Source organism: Bos indicus x Bos taurus, chromosome 8 (genome assembly GCF_003369695.1).
Source record: "Bos indicus x Bos taurus breed Angus x Brahman F1 hybrid chromosome 8, Bos_hybrid_MaternalHap_v2.0, whole genome shotgun sequence".
NCBI classification, from domain to species: domain Eukaryota; kingdom Metazoa; phylum Chordata; class Mammalia; order Artiodactyla; family Bovidae; genus Bos; species Bos indicus x Bos taurus.
In genome coordinates, this window is record NC_040083.1 from 77,564,555 (window position 1) to 77,582,048 (window position 17,494).

The following is a 17,494-nucleotide window of genomic DNA, read 5'->3' on the forward strand; positions in this document are numbered from 1 at the left end:
AAAGGATGAATATTTCATGACATACATAAACTATATGAAATTCAAATTTCAGTGTTCATAAATAAAATTTTGTTTGCACACAAACATGCCCGTTCATTTATGTGTTGTCTATGGCTGCTCAAGACTCAATCTAGTTTATAGTTGGAGAGGATCCTTATTCACCAAAGAAAAAGAAAAACCTTCATTCTTCTGTTTATGGTTGTAATTGCAGAAATGTGATTCAAATGTCTTGACATTCTTGCAGGCAACAACCCAGTATTTTCTCTACCCCTAGGCTGTAGACAGCATGTTTGAAAAGATACAAGCATATTTGAGAGCAGGTCACAGTACAAGCAAGATCACACTACAGTGTTGATTGAAAGACACAGTGACCTGTTCATTTCATTCTGAGGCTGCTGCTGCTAAGTCACTTCAGTCGTGTCCGACTCTGTGCGACCCCATAGACGGTGGACCACTAGGCTCCCCCATGCCTTGGATTCTCCAGGCAAGAACACTGGAGTGGGTTGCCATTTCCTTCTCCAAAGCAGGAAAGTGAAAAGTAAAAGTGAAGTCGCTCAGTCGTGTCCAACTCTTTGAGACCCCATGGACTGCAGCCTACCAGGCTCCTCCATCCATGGGATTCTCCAGGCAAGAGTACTGGAGTGGGTTGCCATTGCCTTCTAGGTCATTCTAAGGCAATACCAGCCAAAAGAAAACTTGAGAGCTACTTAGGGCAAATTGCATGTACAAGTAGGATGCTAAAATGCAAAAATAGATACTCATTTCCAGAGAAGTTTTAACTTAAAATGCTATATATTGGAAACTTTTGGTTAAGAGCTTTTAGAAGTAATGAAAATTCTGACTTTCTTGGCAGCACAAGAATTAACTTAGGACTATTCATGGGACTATCACTTGATGGTACCTTGGTAGAAGCTATGGCTCATTTTAAACAATTTGGAGATAGACATTGTGATCAGAAAATGAGGTGAAAGACCCTTGCAACTTTCCAAGACCGAATATTAAATCATTCCCCAGTTGCGCAGAATCATTATTTGTAAGGAATAATTTGTGCCAAGGCCTGGGAAACTGTCTCTTAACTGCATCAGCTATTTTCATTGCAGGGTTCCTCAAACTCAGTTTTAAACTTTGAAATCACTGCATAGCAATCAAATCACTAGACTTTTTAATCAAGGGATCTATGTTCTATTCCATTCCATAAAAGTTGGTTTTTAGACCCAAAACCATGGACTGTATATCAAATATTAAAGAAAAATGAAACACTTCCCCACCCCCTTCAAATTTATCAAAAATATGCAAGTAAAAAATTCTAAACACATGTCAGTAGATCTTGCTTCATGTATGTAGTTCTATAGTAAGGTCATTCTTTTCCTTTTGGTGACATATTTCCAAAAAGAGTAAAATGAATTAAAAAAAATTGTCCACAACATTTCTCCCATGTTGAGAACAATGTATTACATGTTTCAGCATGATTTTTACTGCTCCTGCTGTCATCCCTGGAAGGACATTTCACGTACTACAGACTAACATTTTTTTTTTTTTTTTGATACATCTTGAAGTAGTTTAGTAAACTAAAAATGTAATCCTGTGATGGGTACAAACCCTAATCTAACCAACTTGAATTTTTGAGTTGGTTAGTTAGATTAAGAGAGAATCCAAGAGTGAGAAAAAGAAAAGCAATAATGTGTCTTTTACTTGGGTTTCTCTTACCTTGGACGTGGGGTATCTCTTCACAGCTGTTCCAGCAAAGCGCAGCCGCTGCTCCTTACCTTGGACGAAGGGTATCTCCTCACCGCCGCCCCTCCTGACCTTGAACGTGGAGTAGCTCTTCTGGGCCCTCCAGCGCCCGCCCGCGCAGCCCCTGGCTCCTTGGACGTGGGGTAGCACCTCCCGGCCGCCGCCCCTGACCTCGGGCGGGGCCGCCGCCCCTGGCCTCCGGCGGCGGGTAGCTCCTCTCAGCCGCTCCTGCGCCTTCGCAGATATGCAGATTACACCATCCTTATAGCAGAAAGAGAAGAGGAACTAAAAAGCCCCTTGATGAAAGTGAAAGAGGAGAGTGAAAAAGTTGGCTTAAAGCTCAACATTCAGAAAACGAAGATCATGGCATCTGGTCCCATCACTTCATGGCAAATAGATGGGGAAACAGTGGGAACAGTGTCAGACTTTATTTTGGGGGGCTCCAAAATCACTGCAGATGGTGATTGCAGCCATGAAATTAAAAGACGCTTACTCCTTGGAAGGAAAGTTATGACTAACCTAGACAGCATATTAAAAAGCAGAGACATTACTTTGCCAGCAAAGGTCCGTCTAGTCAAGGCCATGGTTTTTCCTGTGGTCATGTATGGATGTGAGAGTTGGACTGTGAATAAGGCTGAGTGCCGAAGAATTGATGCTTTTGAACTGTGGTGTTGGAGAAGACTCTTGAGAGTCCCTTGGACTGCAAGGAGATCCAACCAGTCCATTCTAAAGGAGATCAGTCCTGGGTGTTTTTTGGAAGGAATGATGCTAAAGCTGAAACTCCAGTACTTTGGGCACCTCATGCGAAGAGTTGACTCACTGGAAAAGACTGATGCTGGGAGGGATTGGGGGCAGGAGGAGAAGGGGATGACAGAGGATGAGATGACTGGATGGCATCACCGACTTGATGGACATGAGTTTGAGTGAACTCTAGGAGTTGGTGATGGACAGGGAGGCCTGGTGTGCTGCGATTCATGGGGTCGCAAAGAGTTGGACATGACTGAGTGACTGAACTGAACTGAATGTGTGTTTGAAATAGAAAATACTTTGAGATGCTTCTCCACCAAAATCACCTTTGAAGTTAGATTTTGCTTTTCAACACCCCTGCTATAGAGCTGGTACTAGGAAAGGCCAGGTGTAGAATCTGCTGCCTGGATAATGCCCACCCATGATTTATGATTACTTGGCCTTCTGGATCACTTTAGTTATAATCCTTAGCCAGACGATCTTGGTACAAGGGTGGGCCAGTAAAGCAAAAGGGAAGAGAATTAGCATCTGTTGATCATTGCCATGCACCTTTTAGGTACTTATAGTGCTTCCATTTCATCTTTGCAACAGCCCTACAAATGAGGTGTTGATAGCCCCATTTCACAGATGAAACACTTGAGGCTCAGGGGACGAAGTGACTTTTCCAAGAACATAACTAGTAAGTGGCAGCATCATGATTTGAGCCCAAGTGTCTGAAACCTAGACCTGTCAAGAGCTAAGTTCTGGAAGGAAATAAAGCCAAGAGAAGCACAACTGAGTTAATACCCAAAAGTGTTCAGTCTATTAGTGGGAAAAGCAAACTACAACCAAGATGAATGGAAAAACTTAATAAAATGGAAAGAAGCAGAGTTTAATCCATCTGCATACTTCGAAATCCCCAAAAGATGTACCAGTGCTTCACTGAGGTAATTCCTAAGAAGCCCCAAGAGTTGACCTGTCATATATGATTCCACTGGAAGTGAATGCTTGGATCTGCAAATGACAGGAGGACAAGGATGGTACCCACTTAATCTCTGTATTTAGCATCACTTAAAGCAGAGCAGGCTCAAGGCTGAATAGCTTGTCTATTGACCAAAGGAGGATCCTGCATTCCCATTGTCCCAGGAATCTGTGTGAACTGTATAATGAACTATAAAGGAGGTTAGCGCCCATGGCTGGCCCTGCCCAAGAACCAGCGCTGGGAGGAGGGTGAAGTAAGCAGAATCTAGGGTGCACGTTTTAAGGGGCCATTTACTCTCAGTGAGTACAGGGTCAGGACCTGAGAGTGAGAGCTTTCTTAAATTTTGTACCCCAGACCCCTCGCCCAGCTCACCCTACTCCTGGTCCTGCCATGAACAAGCCCTGAGTCTGTTTTGGATCAGTGTAAGGTAGCAGTTAAGCATGTAGGCTCTGGGCTCAGTCTAGCTGCCAACCCAGGCTCTGCGTCTTACTAACGCTAACTAGCTGGAACCTCAGGCAAGTTACTCACCAGAAACCTCTCTAAATATCTGTTGTTACCTGCAAAATGAGGTTCGGAGTTTTGCCTACCTTCTAACAGGCCTACTGGGAAAGTTTGATGGGGTACCACATGGAAAGTATCTGGTGCATTGTAGGAAGAAGGCACACACTCTAGATTCCAGGGCAAATCTGCCAGCAGCTGCCCCAAAAGGCAACCCAGGGGAAATATTCTTTGTTTCTTTTCAATGCATGAGAAAACAAGACACAGTTTGCAAGGTCATGGTAGGTGGTTTTGGATGGTCAGCTAAATAAGGCTGCTACTAGGAAAAAATATTGCAATCTGTGGAGAAGAGACCATTCAAATGTGTTTTCTTCACCATTTTGCAACTGTGATGGCAAGAATTATGAATGGATGCTAAAGTTAGTGGCTGGCAGAATTTGGTAAGAAGGACATTTATGTGCTTCTTAGTGTCTCCCCACAAAGTACGTATTAATCAAAGAAAAAGTAAGAGAAACTTTACAATGGGGAAACCTGGAGGACACCACCTTACCAAATAGTCACCAGAAATGGGGGAAAGTGACATTCTGTGCCTCCTGATATGAGCACTGAGCAGGACACTGCATCACTTTTGTGGAATTATTGCCCCAAATGTATAACCTGAGTCTAATTGGGGCCAATTGGGGGATGTTTTACAAAATAACTGGACTATATTTCTCAAAATTGTTATGTTTGTAGAAGACAAAGAAGACAGAGAGTCCATCCCATATTACAGAATACCAAAGATATTTGACAGATAAATGCAGTACATCATCCTGGAGTGAGTCCTGTACCAAGGGGAAGGTTTGTTATAAAGACCAAAATAGGAACAATTGAGCACATTTGAATTTTGGTCATAGTAAGGTATAATCTTAAATTTCTTCATATTGATAATGATACTATGGTTATGTTAGAGAATGACCTCAGGAAATAGACTTTGGAATATGGAGGAATAAAGGGGTATGATGTCTATAATTTATTCCTAAGTGGTTCAGAGCAAAACAACACGCAAATGTATATAAGAACTATTGAGGTGTTATATAAAGCTAATGAGGTGTTACAAAATAAAAAGATACAAAAAGATGTTTTGTGAATTATTCATATATGCTAATTATAAATTTAACCTCTGTGTCATGTATGTGGACAGGGAAATTAATTTGTATATACATGTTTCCCTTTTACTTTTTTATTTTGCACCATAAAAACAACAACAATCAGTAACATACTGCTTTTCTTCACATCTGTATGATTTTAAGACATTGCTTAAAAATAAAAAAAAGACATTGCTTTTTCTCCTGGAGAAATAGCTTATAGATGAAACAAATAGTATCAAATTGTGAAATCTGCAAACCTCAGAAGTCAATAGCGTGAAACCTAATCCCAGGGCAGGGAAGAAAACAAGAGTCATGAGAGAAGAGGCAGGCATGCATAAGGACGGCAAGCTGGGGAAATGAACGTTTCCAATGCCACTGACCCAGAACACACAGGAGTTACACTTTTCCTCCTTCACTTTAAAGGGTGATTTGGGGTCTGTAGCCTGAAGAATGACTTCAAATGACACAGGAGTTGCTTTGAGGAGACATACAGCAAGAAAGTTTCAAAAACAAAAGAATCACTCTACAGGTCTAGGTCCCAGAAAGAACCCACAGTGAAAAGCAAAGTCAGAGAGCTGATGTCTTGCTGCTTCAGCCAACCACCTCCACTGGACCCATGAAGGAGTCTCAACAGCATTTGAGGGAGAGTTCAAATCAACATATATATGGTGTCCTTACAAACCCTGTAAGGTTACTTTCCTGACCAGATGGTGACAGCTTTTGCCCTGAAGAAGCACAGACAGAGATTTCCAAAGTTAAATAATGTGGAAAATGAATTGGCTTCATAGCTTCCTTTTCTTCTAGTCTAACAACAGCTTTCCCCTCCTGGCTCCCCACCCTCTGTTCCTGCAGGTACTTATTGCCTTATGCTTAAGACAATGACGAGGTGAACTTTGAAGTTCAAGGACCGAGCAGTCCTGAGGACAGGACGTCTGGAGGCCCAGGAGCCACATACACTGTGTTCTCATAACGGCTGGGCCTGCCTTCATTCCTGAGAACCTATCCCTGAGGTCAGTAAAGCTCATTTGCAAGCCTGGTGACTACTCGCTGTTCCACGGGGATAGCACGACATGAAAACCTGAGGTTTTCAGTGTTGCAATGGTCTGAAATATCCGTGAGTTTAGAAAACAAAACCACAGTTGTTCCTGGCTGGGCTGGTGCCCCAACCCAGTCCTAGCAGGACAATGCTGTGGCTGTGGGCTCCCACTGAGCTCTGAGACGCTGAAGAGGGTCAGCACTGGTACCAGCATGGAGCTAGGGCACATGCAGTGGGAGCCCTGCATGACAGGGCTCAGTGATGGTGAGATGGTCATGAACAAAGAACTGACTGCCTCCCCTCCACAGGAAGGGACTGGGGGGTGGCTCGGAAGGCAGGATCTAATGCAGGAGCTGGCCTGAGAGACCAAAGAGGAGGAGGTTCTTGATGGGATTGAAGGCCTCTTTCAGGCAGAACTGCTTGGTCTTTGTGAGGTTAACCTTGCAGATGGTGGGTGAATGGAGGAGCCCAGTTTCACGGTGAACCAGGGCCTTTCCTTCCTTTCCCTGACATTCTGTGAAGCCTTTGGCTTCTTGAAAGTGGGAGCTAATGTCAGACTTGGGACTGTCTTCTGCAGGGACCCCTTTGTAGTGTAGATGCGCTGGGCAGCACTTGGAGATCTGTAGGAGACATTCAGTGGGGGCTGTGAAATGCAGATTGGTGAGGATCACACACTTGGATGCATGGTAGGCGTTTCCAAGGTTGAGGAACAGAAGAACTGTAACAGGGCTGCCTTGTTCAACAGCTGGCTGATAGCTGATGTGAGCACTGGTTCCCACTCTTGTCTATTGAGGGCTCTCTTAGCTTCAACCTTGCCTTGTGAAATATTTATTATGTCCATGAAATGCTCAGGATATTCCAATTAAAAGGTCTCATATCCCCCTTTGAGGAAGTAGATCTGTGGGGCTGGAGCCAGCAGACAGCCAGGTGTCACCAGAACATACAGTGCAACCCCCTCCCCACAAACCCCCACCCTGGCCTGGCTGCTCCCTGCCCCAGAAACTCATATTTATTTGGCTGTGCCACACAGCTTTGCAGGATCTTACTTAGTTCCTTGATCAGGGACTGAACCTGCATCCTCAGCAGTGAAAGCATGGAGTCCTAACAACTGGACATCCAGAGAACTCAGAAACCCTAATTTGTATTTTTTTACATCTCTGAAACAATGTTACTCCATGTATTTCCCCCCATGTGGTTAAATACAGATTCCACACATATTTTACTATTTATGTTCAGAGTTGGGATAGACTTATTAAAAACAGCAAGGATTCTGCTACTTAAAAAGATTAAGGTTTTTGAAATAGAGGTTTTCTCTTACATGCTGCTGCTAAGTCACTTCAGTCGTGTCTGATTCTGTGTGACCCCATAGACGGCAGCCCACCAGGCTCCCGAGTCCCTGGGATTCTCTAGGCAAGAACACTGGAGTGGGTTGCCATTTCCTTCTCCAATGCATGAAAGTGAAAAGTGAAGGTGAAGTCACTGAGTCGGGTCCGATTCTTCACGACCCCATGAACTGCAGCCTACCAGGCTCCTCCATCCATGGGATTTTCCAGGCAAGAGTACTGGAGTGGGGTGTCATTGCCTTCTCCTTCTCTTACATAATATATCTTTAAACCAGTAAAACTTGTCATTTCTAGGTCAAGTTATGTGACTTAGAATAATAGAGATGCCCCAAGTAATTGTCAGTGATATTGAATTTTAAAAATATAAGGATGTACCCCAAAGTTATAAGTGGCCCTTAAAAGTTGCTCTAATTCTAAAAGTAAATGTTTTAAACACACCTTGAGCTCATATTTTCAGCCTCATCCATCATTACCCAGTTATTTCACATTTTGGCAGAAGACTGAGATAGTGTCAGGGCTCTTAGAGCAGTTGGTAGAACATCTGGAAGTTGCAGCATTATTTGGGAACACAGGGAAACATTGGTATTTAAGTCTGTTCAATCTACTGTGCAGGAAAGGACAATGTCCTACATATGTAGTGTAACCATCATAAACACAGAAAACTATGTAAAAGTAAGCAAGAAAACCTCTGTTTCTGAGTTTTTCTGTTAACTTTAGTTTCTTACTTACCAATTGCTTTACTAGCATTCATTAGCCTGATTTAAGGAGAAGGCAATGGCAAGCCACTCCAGTACTCTTGCCTAGAAAATCCCATGGATGGAGGAGCCTGGTAGGCTGCAGTCCATGGGGTCACTATCAGTTGGACATGACTGAGAGACTTCACTTTCACTTTTTACTTTCACGCATTGGAGAAGGCAATGGCAACCCACTCCAGTGCTCTTGCCTGGAGAATCCCAGGGATGGGGGAGCCTGGTGGGCTGCCATCTCTGGGGTTGCACAGAGTTGGACATGACTGAAGTGACTTAGCAGAAGCAGCAGCTGCAGCAGCAGCAGCAGCAGCAGCAGCCTCATTTAATGGAGAAGGTAATGGTACCCCACTGCAGTACTCTTGCCTGGAAAATCCCATGGATGGAGGAGCCTGGTGGGCTGCAGTCCATTGGGTCACTAAGAGTCGGACGTGACTGAGCAACTTCACTTTCACTTTTCACTTTCATGCATTGGAGAAGGAAATGGCAACCCACTCCAGTGTTCTTGCCTGGAGAATCCCAGGGGTGGGGGAGCCTGATGGGCTGCCGTCTATGGGGTCACACAGAGTTGGACATGACTGAAGTGATTTAGCAGCAGCAGCAGCAGCCTGATTTAACAGTCATCAAAACCAGTCTTTCTGGGTAGCTTTCACTCATTCACTCAAAACAAATTTTAGTTATGAAAAGGAAAAAAAAAGAAATCCTATTCCTATTGTCTCTAGTGAGAATTGCAGGTACTGAGATAGTGTTCATTACTGTTCTGCCAGTGGAGGAACCCGGGAGAATGCCTGGCCTTCGTCCGCCTCATTTTGTTCTACTCTCTTCCTTGCTCACAAATCTTCCAGGGCCTTGCGGCTCTGTTCTGGCTTTGGAGCATTTTGCACTTGAATTTGGAGCAGTCGCTGGACTGCTTCATTCTCACAGTTCGACTTTCAGCTCCTCAGGTGAGCTGCCTGGGACCATCCAATCTTCTTGAAGGTGCTGACTGGCTTGGGTATCACTGGGCACAGGGCCTGGCCTGGAGGGAGTGCAGAGGCAGCACAGCTATACAGGGGCTCAGAAGGCTTCTAAATAGCATCCCCCTGAAAAGAACCAGACAGGTGCGCCTATGACTTCTGGAAACAAGGACTTTTTTAAACCTCAGGTTGCATCTAAACGTGATCTGAAAAGGGCTTCAAAAGTAATCAAAGTTAATATGATTTTAACATCCAAAAGGACAATGCAACCATATCAAGTCTACAGTGGAACCATATCAAGTCTACAAAAGTTCATGAGTCCGTAACATTCTTAAAGAAAACTCTAGAAAAATCCCCTCATGCTTGTCACCACCTAAGCAAATTTAATTCCTTACTGTGAAAGTTATGGAGAAAAGGAAGCATTTACATCATCCAATAGGAACAGCATTTCAAGGTAACAAAATAGCCCCAGTTGATGAGAAGCTACATTTTATACAATGCAAGTATAAAAGGAATGACAGGATTTGAAAAGCCTTATTAGGAGACTTCTTGAGCAAAGATGGTCAGTTGGTCTTAAATAAGTGAGTGGACAGTAGGTGGGATGCTGGATACTCTGTGGGGCTAAGTTCGTGGGACACAGGTGACACACTGGCCTGGGGCACAGAGAAATAGCAGAATAAAGAGATCGGGCCACAAAGAACTAAACAGACATCTCTCCAAAGAAGACATGCAGATGGCTAACAAACACATGAAAAGATGCTCAACATCACTCATTATCAGAGAAATGCAAATCAAAACCACAATGAGGTACCATTTCACCCCAATCAGAATGGCTGCTATCCAAAAGTCTACAAGCAATAAATGCTGGAGAGGGTGTGGAGAAAAGGGAACCCTCTTACACTGTTGGTGGGAATGCAAACTAGTACAGCCACTATGGACAACAGTGTGGAGATTCCTTGAAAAACTGGAAATAGAACTGCCATATGACCCAGCAATCCCACTGCTGGGCATACACACCGAGGAAACCAGAAGGGAAAGAGACACATGTACCCCAATGTTCATCACAGCACTGTTTATAATAGCCAGGACATGCAAGCAACCTACATGTCCATCGATAGACAAATGGATAAGAAAGTCGTGGTACATATACACAATGGAATATTACTCAGCCATTAAAAAGAATACATTTGAATCTGTTCTAATGAGGTTGATGAAACTTGAACCTATTATACAGAGTGAAGTAAGCCAGAAAGAAAAACACCAATACAGTATAATAACACATATATATGGAATTTAGAAAAATGGTAACGATAACCCTATATGCGAGACAGAAAAAGAGACACAGATGTATAGAGCAGTCTTTTGGACTCTATGGGAGAAGGCAAGGGTGGGATGATCTGAGAGAATAGCACTGAAACATGTGTATTATCATATGTGAAACAGATCACCAGTCCAGGTTCAATGCATGAGACAGGATGCTCAGGGCTGGTGCACTGGGATGACCCAGAGGGATGGGATGGGGAGGGAGGTGGGAGGGGGTTTCAGGATGAGGAACACATGTAAACCCATGGCTGATTCATATCAATGTATGGCAAAAACCACTACAATATTGTAAAGTGATTAGCCTCCAACTAAAATAAATAAATTAAAAAAATTAAAAAAAAAAAAAAAAAAGAGATCAGGCCAATCTCAGTCCAAATGGACAATTTGTTTTGAGTGGGTCCACCGATATTATGAGCTTCTGAAGTGGGACAATGTGAAGTACACAACATTTCTGTTTTTGCATATGGATGTCTTGGTGTCTTTTTTCTTAAAAGTTCTAAAGTTAGATTGTTGTTTAGTTGCTAAAACAGAAGCTGCCTCTTTTGCCACCCCCATGGACTGTAGCCTGACAGACTCCTCTGCCCATGGGATTTCCCAGGCAGAATACTCCAGTGGGTAGCCATTCCCTACTCCAGAGAATCTTCCCGACCCAGGCATCGAACTTGAGTCTCCTGCATTGGGAGTCAGATTCTTTACCATTGAGCTACCCAGGAAGCCCTGAAGTTAGATTACCTTGTTCTAACCCAAATTTCCCTCTTCAAGGCTGAGTTCTTGAGCAGGGTACGCTATCTCTTAGAGACTCAGTTTCTTAGACCTCTTAGGGTTTTTTGAGGACCTAATAATAATATTTGTGAAATTGCTGGACCAGAGCCTGACACTTTCAAGACTCAATAAATTAGCTATTATCGTTGTATTTTCTGTATATGTCTGTGTATAATCTCCCCTCTCCTGCCCTCATCCCAGTCCAGTGCATGAGATTCTAGACTTCCAGTTGAGTAAGTTTAGAACCCATTAAAGTGTCAGGGCCCAAGTTCCAGACTCTTCCATTACTAATCTACTTGTAGAACCTGGGTGAGTCAGTTGCTTAGAGACTCTGGCCCTCAATTTCCTCACCATGAGCCTGGGAAGAGAGGTGGGCAGGGTGAAGGGGACCTTAAATGTGTGCCATGTGGGGAAGAAAGATGACACAAAACAGGATATTAAGATGTCGTTCAGCATGATTGTGTTTTAAAACCTGGGACACATGCATGTAAGATAGAAGTGATGTTTCCTGTTCAGTGGGCAGGACACTGGTCTTATTTTTCTTAACATCTTCTAAAATAAAACTGAGGGCTGCCCTGATTCTACTCTTTTCAGGATTTAGCGAACAAATATTTGTTTACTAAATCTTTTAAATCTGTTATGATCATAATTTTTGTTCCAGAATAAAAATTCCATGACACTGTCACTTAACAAAATAGTAAAATGTACTTATTGACCACACCAATCACCCACTTGCCTGATAGACCATAAGCTCTGTTACGGCAGAGAGCTTTGTTTTTGTTCATTGATGCAACTCCAGGACCTATAACAGTGCCTCAGATATAGTAAATATTTGATAAATATTAGTTTAATTGTTCAAAAATCCTTACAAAGTTATCAGCTTGGATATTGAGTGTTTCTGTAAAACATGGGGCTCAGGTCCTGTGAAAAGGCTACATTTACTTGTCTCCATTCAAGGTTGATTTGAGTCAGGGAACCATCAAAGTTGAGTAAGGGCTTTGTAAATATGTGCAGTGCGTGTCACTAGCCATAGCAGACTGGGTTTTCCCCAGGATTCTCCCTGTGCAGTTTAGTCACAGAAAGTAAATAGGAATTCAGATTCCAATCCCTGCTTCTCTTTGTTCCTGCTAAATGAGGGTGGCTGATTACAAAGGAGCCTGTCAGTGCTGAGGTCTCCGCATTCCAGAGTTGGGTGAGGAGGTGATCAGGGAGTGGAAACTGAGTACAGCCTTGGCAGACAGCAGAGACAGGGCAATGGGTGCCCCAGGCAGAATTGGTTTGTTCCCCCAATGAACCACGGTGGAACACCTTCCCTGTTCAGGCCTATAGAATCACAAGGACCTCAGAAGTTAAACACCATGCCCCAGGTCACAGAGCTAGAACCTCCTGGAGCCAGACAACCCAATCTATGCTGTCTGCCTTGAAGACTTGAGTTTTCCCCACTGTTCCTCTTCTGCTTTTGGCATCTCCAGTTCCTAAACATTTATTGAGAGCCTGTCATGAATGAGACACTATTCTAGACACTTAGGTGTTATCAGTGAACAAAACAAAGATCCATGTCTTAATCTGTGGGGTCTGAAACCAAGAGAAGGACCCAGAGACCAAGCCAAGAATTTTGCCTTGAGCTCCCCCTGCCTTAGGGGCAGATACAGAAGCCAACCTCTGTAAAGGCGTTCTTTGCTTCTCCCCTGTCCAATCTGAATATTCTGCACATAATCTGGATGTGAAAGTTGGACTGGAAAGAAGACTGAGCACCTAAGAATTGATACTTTTGAACTGTGGTATTGGAGAAGACTCTTGAGAGTCCCTTGGACTGCAAGGAGATCAAACCAGTCAATCCTAAAGGAAATCAGTCCTGAATATTCATTGGGATGACTGTTGCTGAAGCTGAAGCTCCAATACTTTGGCCACCTGATGTGAAGAGCCGACTCACTGGAAAAGAGGGCAAGAGGAGTAGCAGGCAACAGAGGATGAAATGGTTAGATGGCATCGTCGACCCAATGGACATGAGTTTGAGCAAACTCTAGGAGATAGTGTAGGACACAGATGCCTGGCATGCTGCAGCTCACAGGATTGAAAAGAGTCAGACACGACTTAGGCACTAAACAACAATAACCGTCTGGCTTCAGCATTAAAACTTATCCAGATGGAGCCTCATTAGTTCTTGTAGCTCCGTGTAGGCTTTATTTCAGTCCCTGGTTCAAGAATGGTAGTCTAAGCAAAAGTAAACAAGTGTACCGACAAGGGAGCTGACTGTGGATCAGATCATGAGCTCCTTATTGCTAAATTCAGACTTAAATTGAAGAAAGTAGGGAAAACCACTAGACCATTCAGGTATGACCTAAATCAAATCCCTTATGATTATACAGTGGAAGTGAGAAATAGATTTAAGGGCCTAGATCTGATAGATAGAGTGCCTGATGAACTATGGAATGAGGTTTGTGACATTGTACAGGAGACGGGGATCAAGACCATCCCCATGGAAAAGAAATGCAAAAAAGCAAAATGGCTGTCTGGGGAGGCCTTACAAATAGCTGTGAAAAGAAGAGAAGCGAAAAGCAAAGGAGAAAAGGAAAGATATAAGCATCTGAATGCAGAGTTCCGAAGAATAGCAAAAAGAGATAAGAAAGCCTTCCTCAGTGATCAATGCAAAGAAATAGAGGAAAACAACAGAATGGGAAAGACTAGAGATCTCGTCAAGAAAATTAGAAATACCAAGGGAACATTTCATGCAAAGATGGGCTTAATAAAGGACAGAAATTGTATGGACCTAACAGAAGCAGAAGATATTAAGAACATGTGGCAAGAATACACAGAACTGTACAAAAAAGATCTTCACGACCCAGATAATCATGATGGTGTGATCACTGACCTAGAGCCAGACATCCTGGAATGTGCAGTCAAGTGGGCCTTAGAAAGCATCACTATGAACAAAGCTAGTGGAGGTGATGGAATTCCAGTTGAGCTATTTCAAATCCTGAAAGATGATGCTGTGAAAGTGCTGCACTCAATATGCCAGCAAATTTGGAAAACTCAGCAGTGGCCACAGGACTGGAAAAGGTCAGTTTTCATTCCAATCCCAAAGAAAGGCAATGCCAAAGAATGCTCAAACTACTGCACAATTGCACTCATCTCACATGCTACTAAAGTAATGCTCAAAATTCTCCAAGCTAGGCTTCAGCAATATGTGAATCGTGAACTTCCTGATGTTCAAGCTGGTTTTAGAAAAGGCAGAGGAACCAGAGATCAAATTGTCAACATCTGCTGGATCATTGAAAAAGCAAGAGAGTTCCAGAAAAACATCTATTTCTGCTTATTGACTATGCCAAAGCCTTTGACTGTGTGGATCACAATAAACTGTGGAAAATTCTTCAAGAGATGGGAATACCAGACCGCCTGACCTGTCTCTTGAGAAACCTATATGCAGGTCAGGAAGCAACAGTTAGAACTGGACATGAAACAACAGACTGGTTCCAAATATGAAAAGGAGTACATCAAGGCTGTATATTGTCACCCTGCTTATTTAACTTCTATGCAGAGTACGTCATGAGATACGCTGGACTGGAAGAAACACAAGCTGGAATCAAGATTGCTGGGAGAAATGTCAATAACCTCAGATATGCAGATGACACCACCCTTATGGCAGAAAGTGAAGAGGAACTCAAAAGCCTCTTGATGAAAGTGAAAGAGGAGAGTGAAAAAGTTGGCTTAAAGCTCAACATTCAGAAAACGAAGATCATGGCATCCGGTCCCATCACTTCATGGGAAATAGATGGGGAAACAGTGGGAACAGTGTCAGACTTTATGTTTTTGGGCTCCAAAACCACTGCAGATGGTGATTGCAGCCATGAAATTAAAAGATGCTTACTCCTTGGAAGGAAAGTTACGACCAACCTAGATAGCATATTGAAAAGCAGAGACATTACTTTGCCAACAAAGATCCATCTAGTCAAGGCTATGGTTTTTCCTGTGGTCATGTATGGATGTGAGAGTTGGACTGTGAAGAAAGCTGAGCGCTGGAGAATTGATGCTTTTGAACTGTGGTGTTGGAGAAGACTCTTGAGAGTCCCTTGGACTGCAAGGAGATCCAACCAGTCCATTCTAAAGGAGATCAGTCCTGGGTGTTCATTGGAAGGACTGATGCTAAAGCTGAAACGCCAATACTTTGGCCACCTCACGCGAAGAGCTGACTCAATGGAAAAGAGTCTGGTGCTGGGAGAGATTGGGGGCAGGAGGAGAAGGGGATGACAGAGGATGAGATGGCTGGATGGCATCACTGACTCGATGGACATGAGTTTGAGTGAACTCTGGGAGTTGGTGATGGACAGGGTGTGCAAAGATTCATGGGGTCTCTGATTCATGGGGTGTGTGATTCTTGCGTGCTGTGATTCATGGTGTTGCAAATAGTCAGACATGACTGAGCGACTGAACTGATTGACTGAAACAAGTGTAGGGTTTTTTAGTGGGGAGGTCTTGAAGTCTAGAGTTCCTTAAACAGGTAGCAAACAGGTAATAATAGAGGGCACTGGTTTGCTTGAAAGTGCCTGTGGCATCACTACAGATCAGATTGGAAGAATAGCAATTAAATTTATGACAGTGATTGTCTCAGAGCAAGACAAGGAAGGCTGGGTCAGTGGCCGTGGGGTCCCTTGACAACAGAGTTGGCTATCTGTGTGCATTATTTGGGTTCTTTAACAAAGAAATGTTATAAAGCAAATTGGATTGAAAGTTGTTACTTTTGCCTGGTGGGAACATGGTTGTTTTTATTCTACTCTTGCACTTTCTGGGTGGTGAGTATATAGGTTAGAACAAGGTGGTTGTGGTTAACAACCAGATTATCTGGGCTCATTCCTATCTGTCACTTATCGACTCAGCCCGTCTTTCTTTATTCATATGTTATAAAGATTGAGTGAATTGGTATGAAAAGCATTTCAACTAATGGTTGGCACATTATCAGAACTATCGTAGAAGTATTAACTGTACTGTTCTTATAGCTAAGAATATAGATATAAATAACTATAAATTGATCAACAAAAATGATGCATAGGATTTTCTAGGTGCACAGAAAGTTTGCAATCTTGATCAAAGAAGTTCTGCTAAGGCCCCAAGACTCCTGTGAAGTGAGCCTGATAATATGGAGTGGATCAGGAGATCCAGATCATGAGTAAGAAGTGGAGACAAACTCTGAAGTGTGGGTGCTGAGGCATTTGTTTGAGTACACACAGTGACATCCAGTAAAAAAGGGCCTTTCCATGTGGTTCCAAGAAGAATTAGTAATTCATAAACAGGAAGCGTTAATTCCAAGAACCAAGGCACAAGGCAGTTTTTTCACACTCTTCTGTACAAGAAGATTTTTTCTTTCTTCTTCTTCTTTTTTTTAAAGTTTCCTGTTGCTCTTTCATCCATTTTCCAATTATAACCTCCATGTGCAGTGGATTAGCCTCACTGCAGATGTGGGTTATTTAAACACATGTATATTTTTAAAGCTGAGTAATAATTTTTTTATCCTTTAATTATAAACCAAACACATTTCTGCTCTCTTTGCTGACAGGAAACTGTCATATCTTATGTGTCTATTGTCTCTAAGCGAAATGACTTTACCCAACAAGTTTATTATTAATTTCTGATTTCATGTGTAAAATAGAAAATAACTCAAATTTTAGTCTCTAAAGGAAAAAAAAATGTGAGCCCATGTGTGGCTGTTAGCGTAATGGACACCATCTTGGGCCCATATAGTCCTCCCTATCTTTCTGCTGACCCTACCCAGAAATGTGCTCAGTGAATCACTTCTCTGTTGTCAATGGCTTTGTAGATAATAGATATTTTTTTATTAATCATCAGGACCAGGTGGCTTTTATGCTCTGTTAGTGCCCTAACAATGATGAAGACCTTTGAGAATATATTCCTGGCACCCATGAGACTAGTTATCCATTCAATCATCTTGATTCAAGAACACACACCCTATTTCCAAGCCCTTACTTGCATTGTTGTTTTTAGTCACTAAATCATGTCTGATCCTTTTGTGACCCCACAGACTATAGCATGCTTCTCTGTCCATGGGATTTCCTAGGTGAGAATACTGGAGCAGGTTGCCATTTCCTCCTCCTCCAGGGTGTCTTCCTGACCCAAGGATTGAACCTGTATCTCCTGCATCTCCTGCATTGGCAGGTAGATTCTTTACCACTGAGCCACCAGGGAAGCCCACTTACCTCCATACCTGAGGTTAACTATAAAATTGTCTCAATGGCCCCTGGGGGT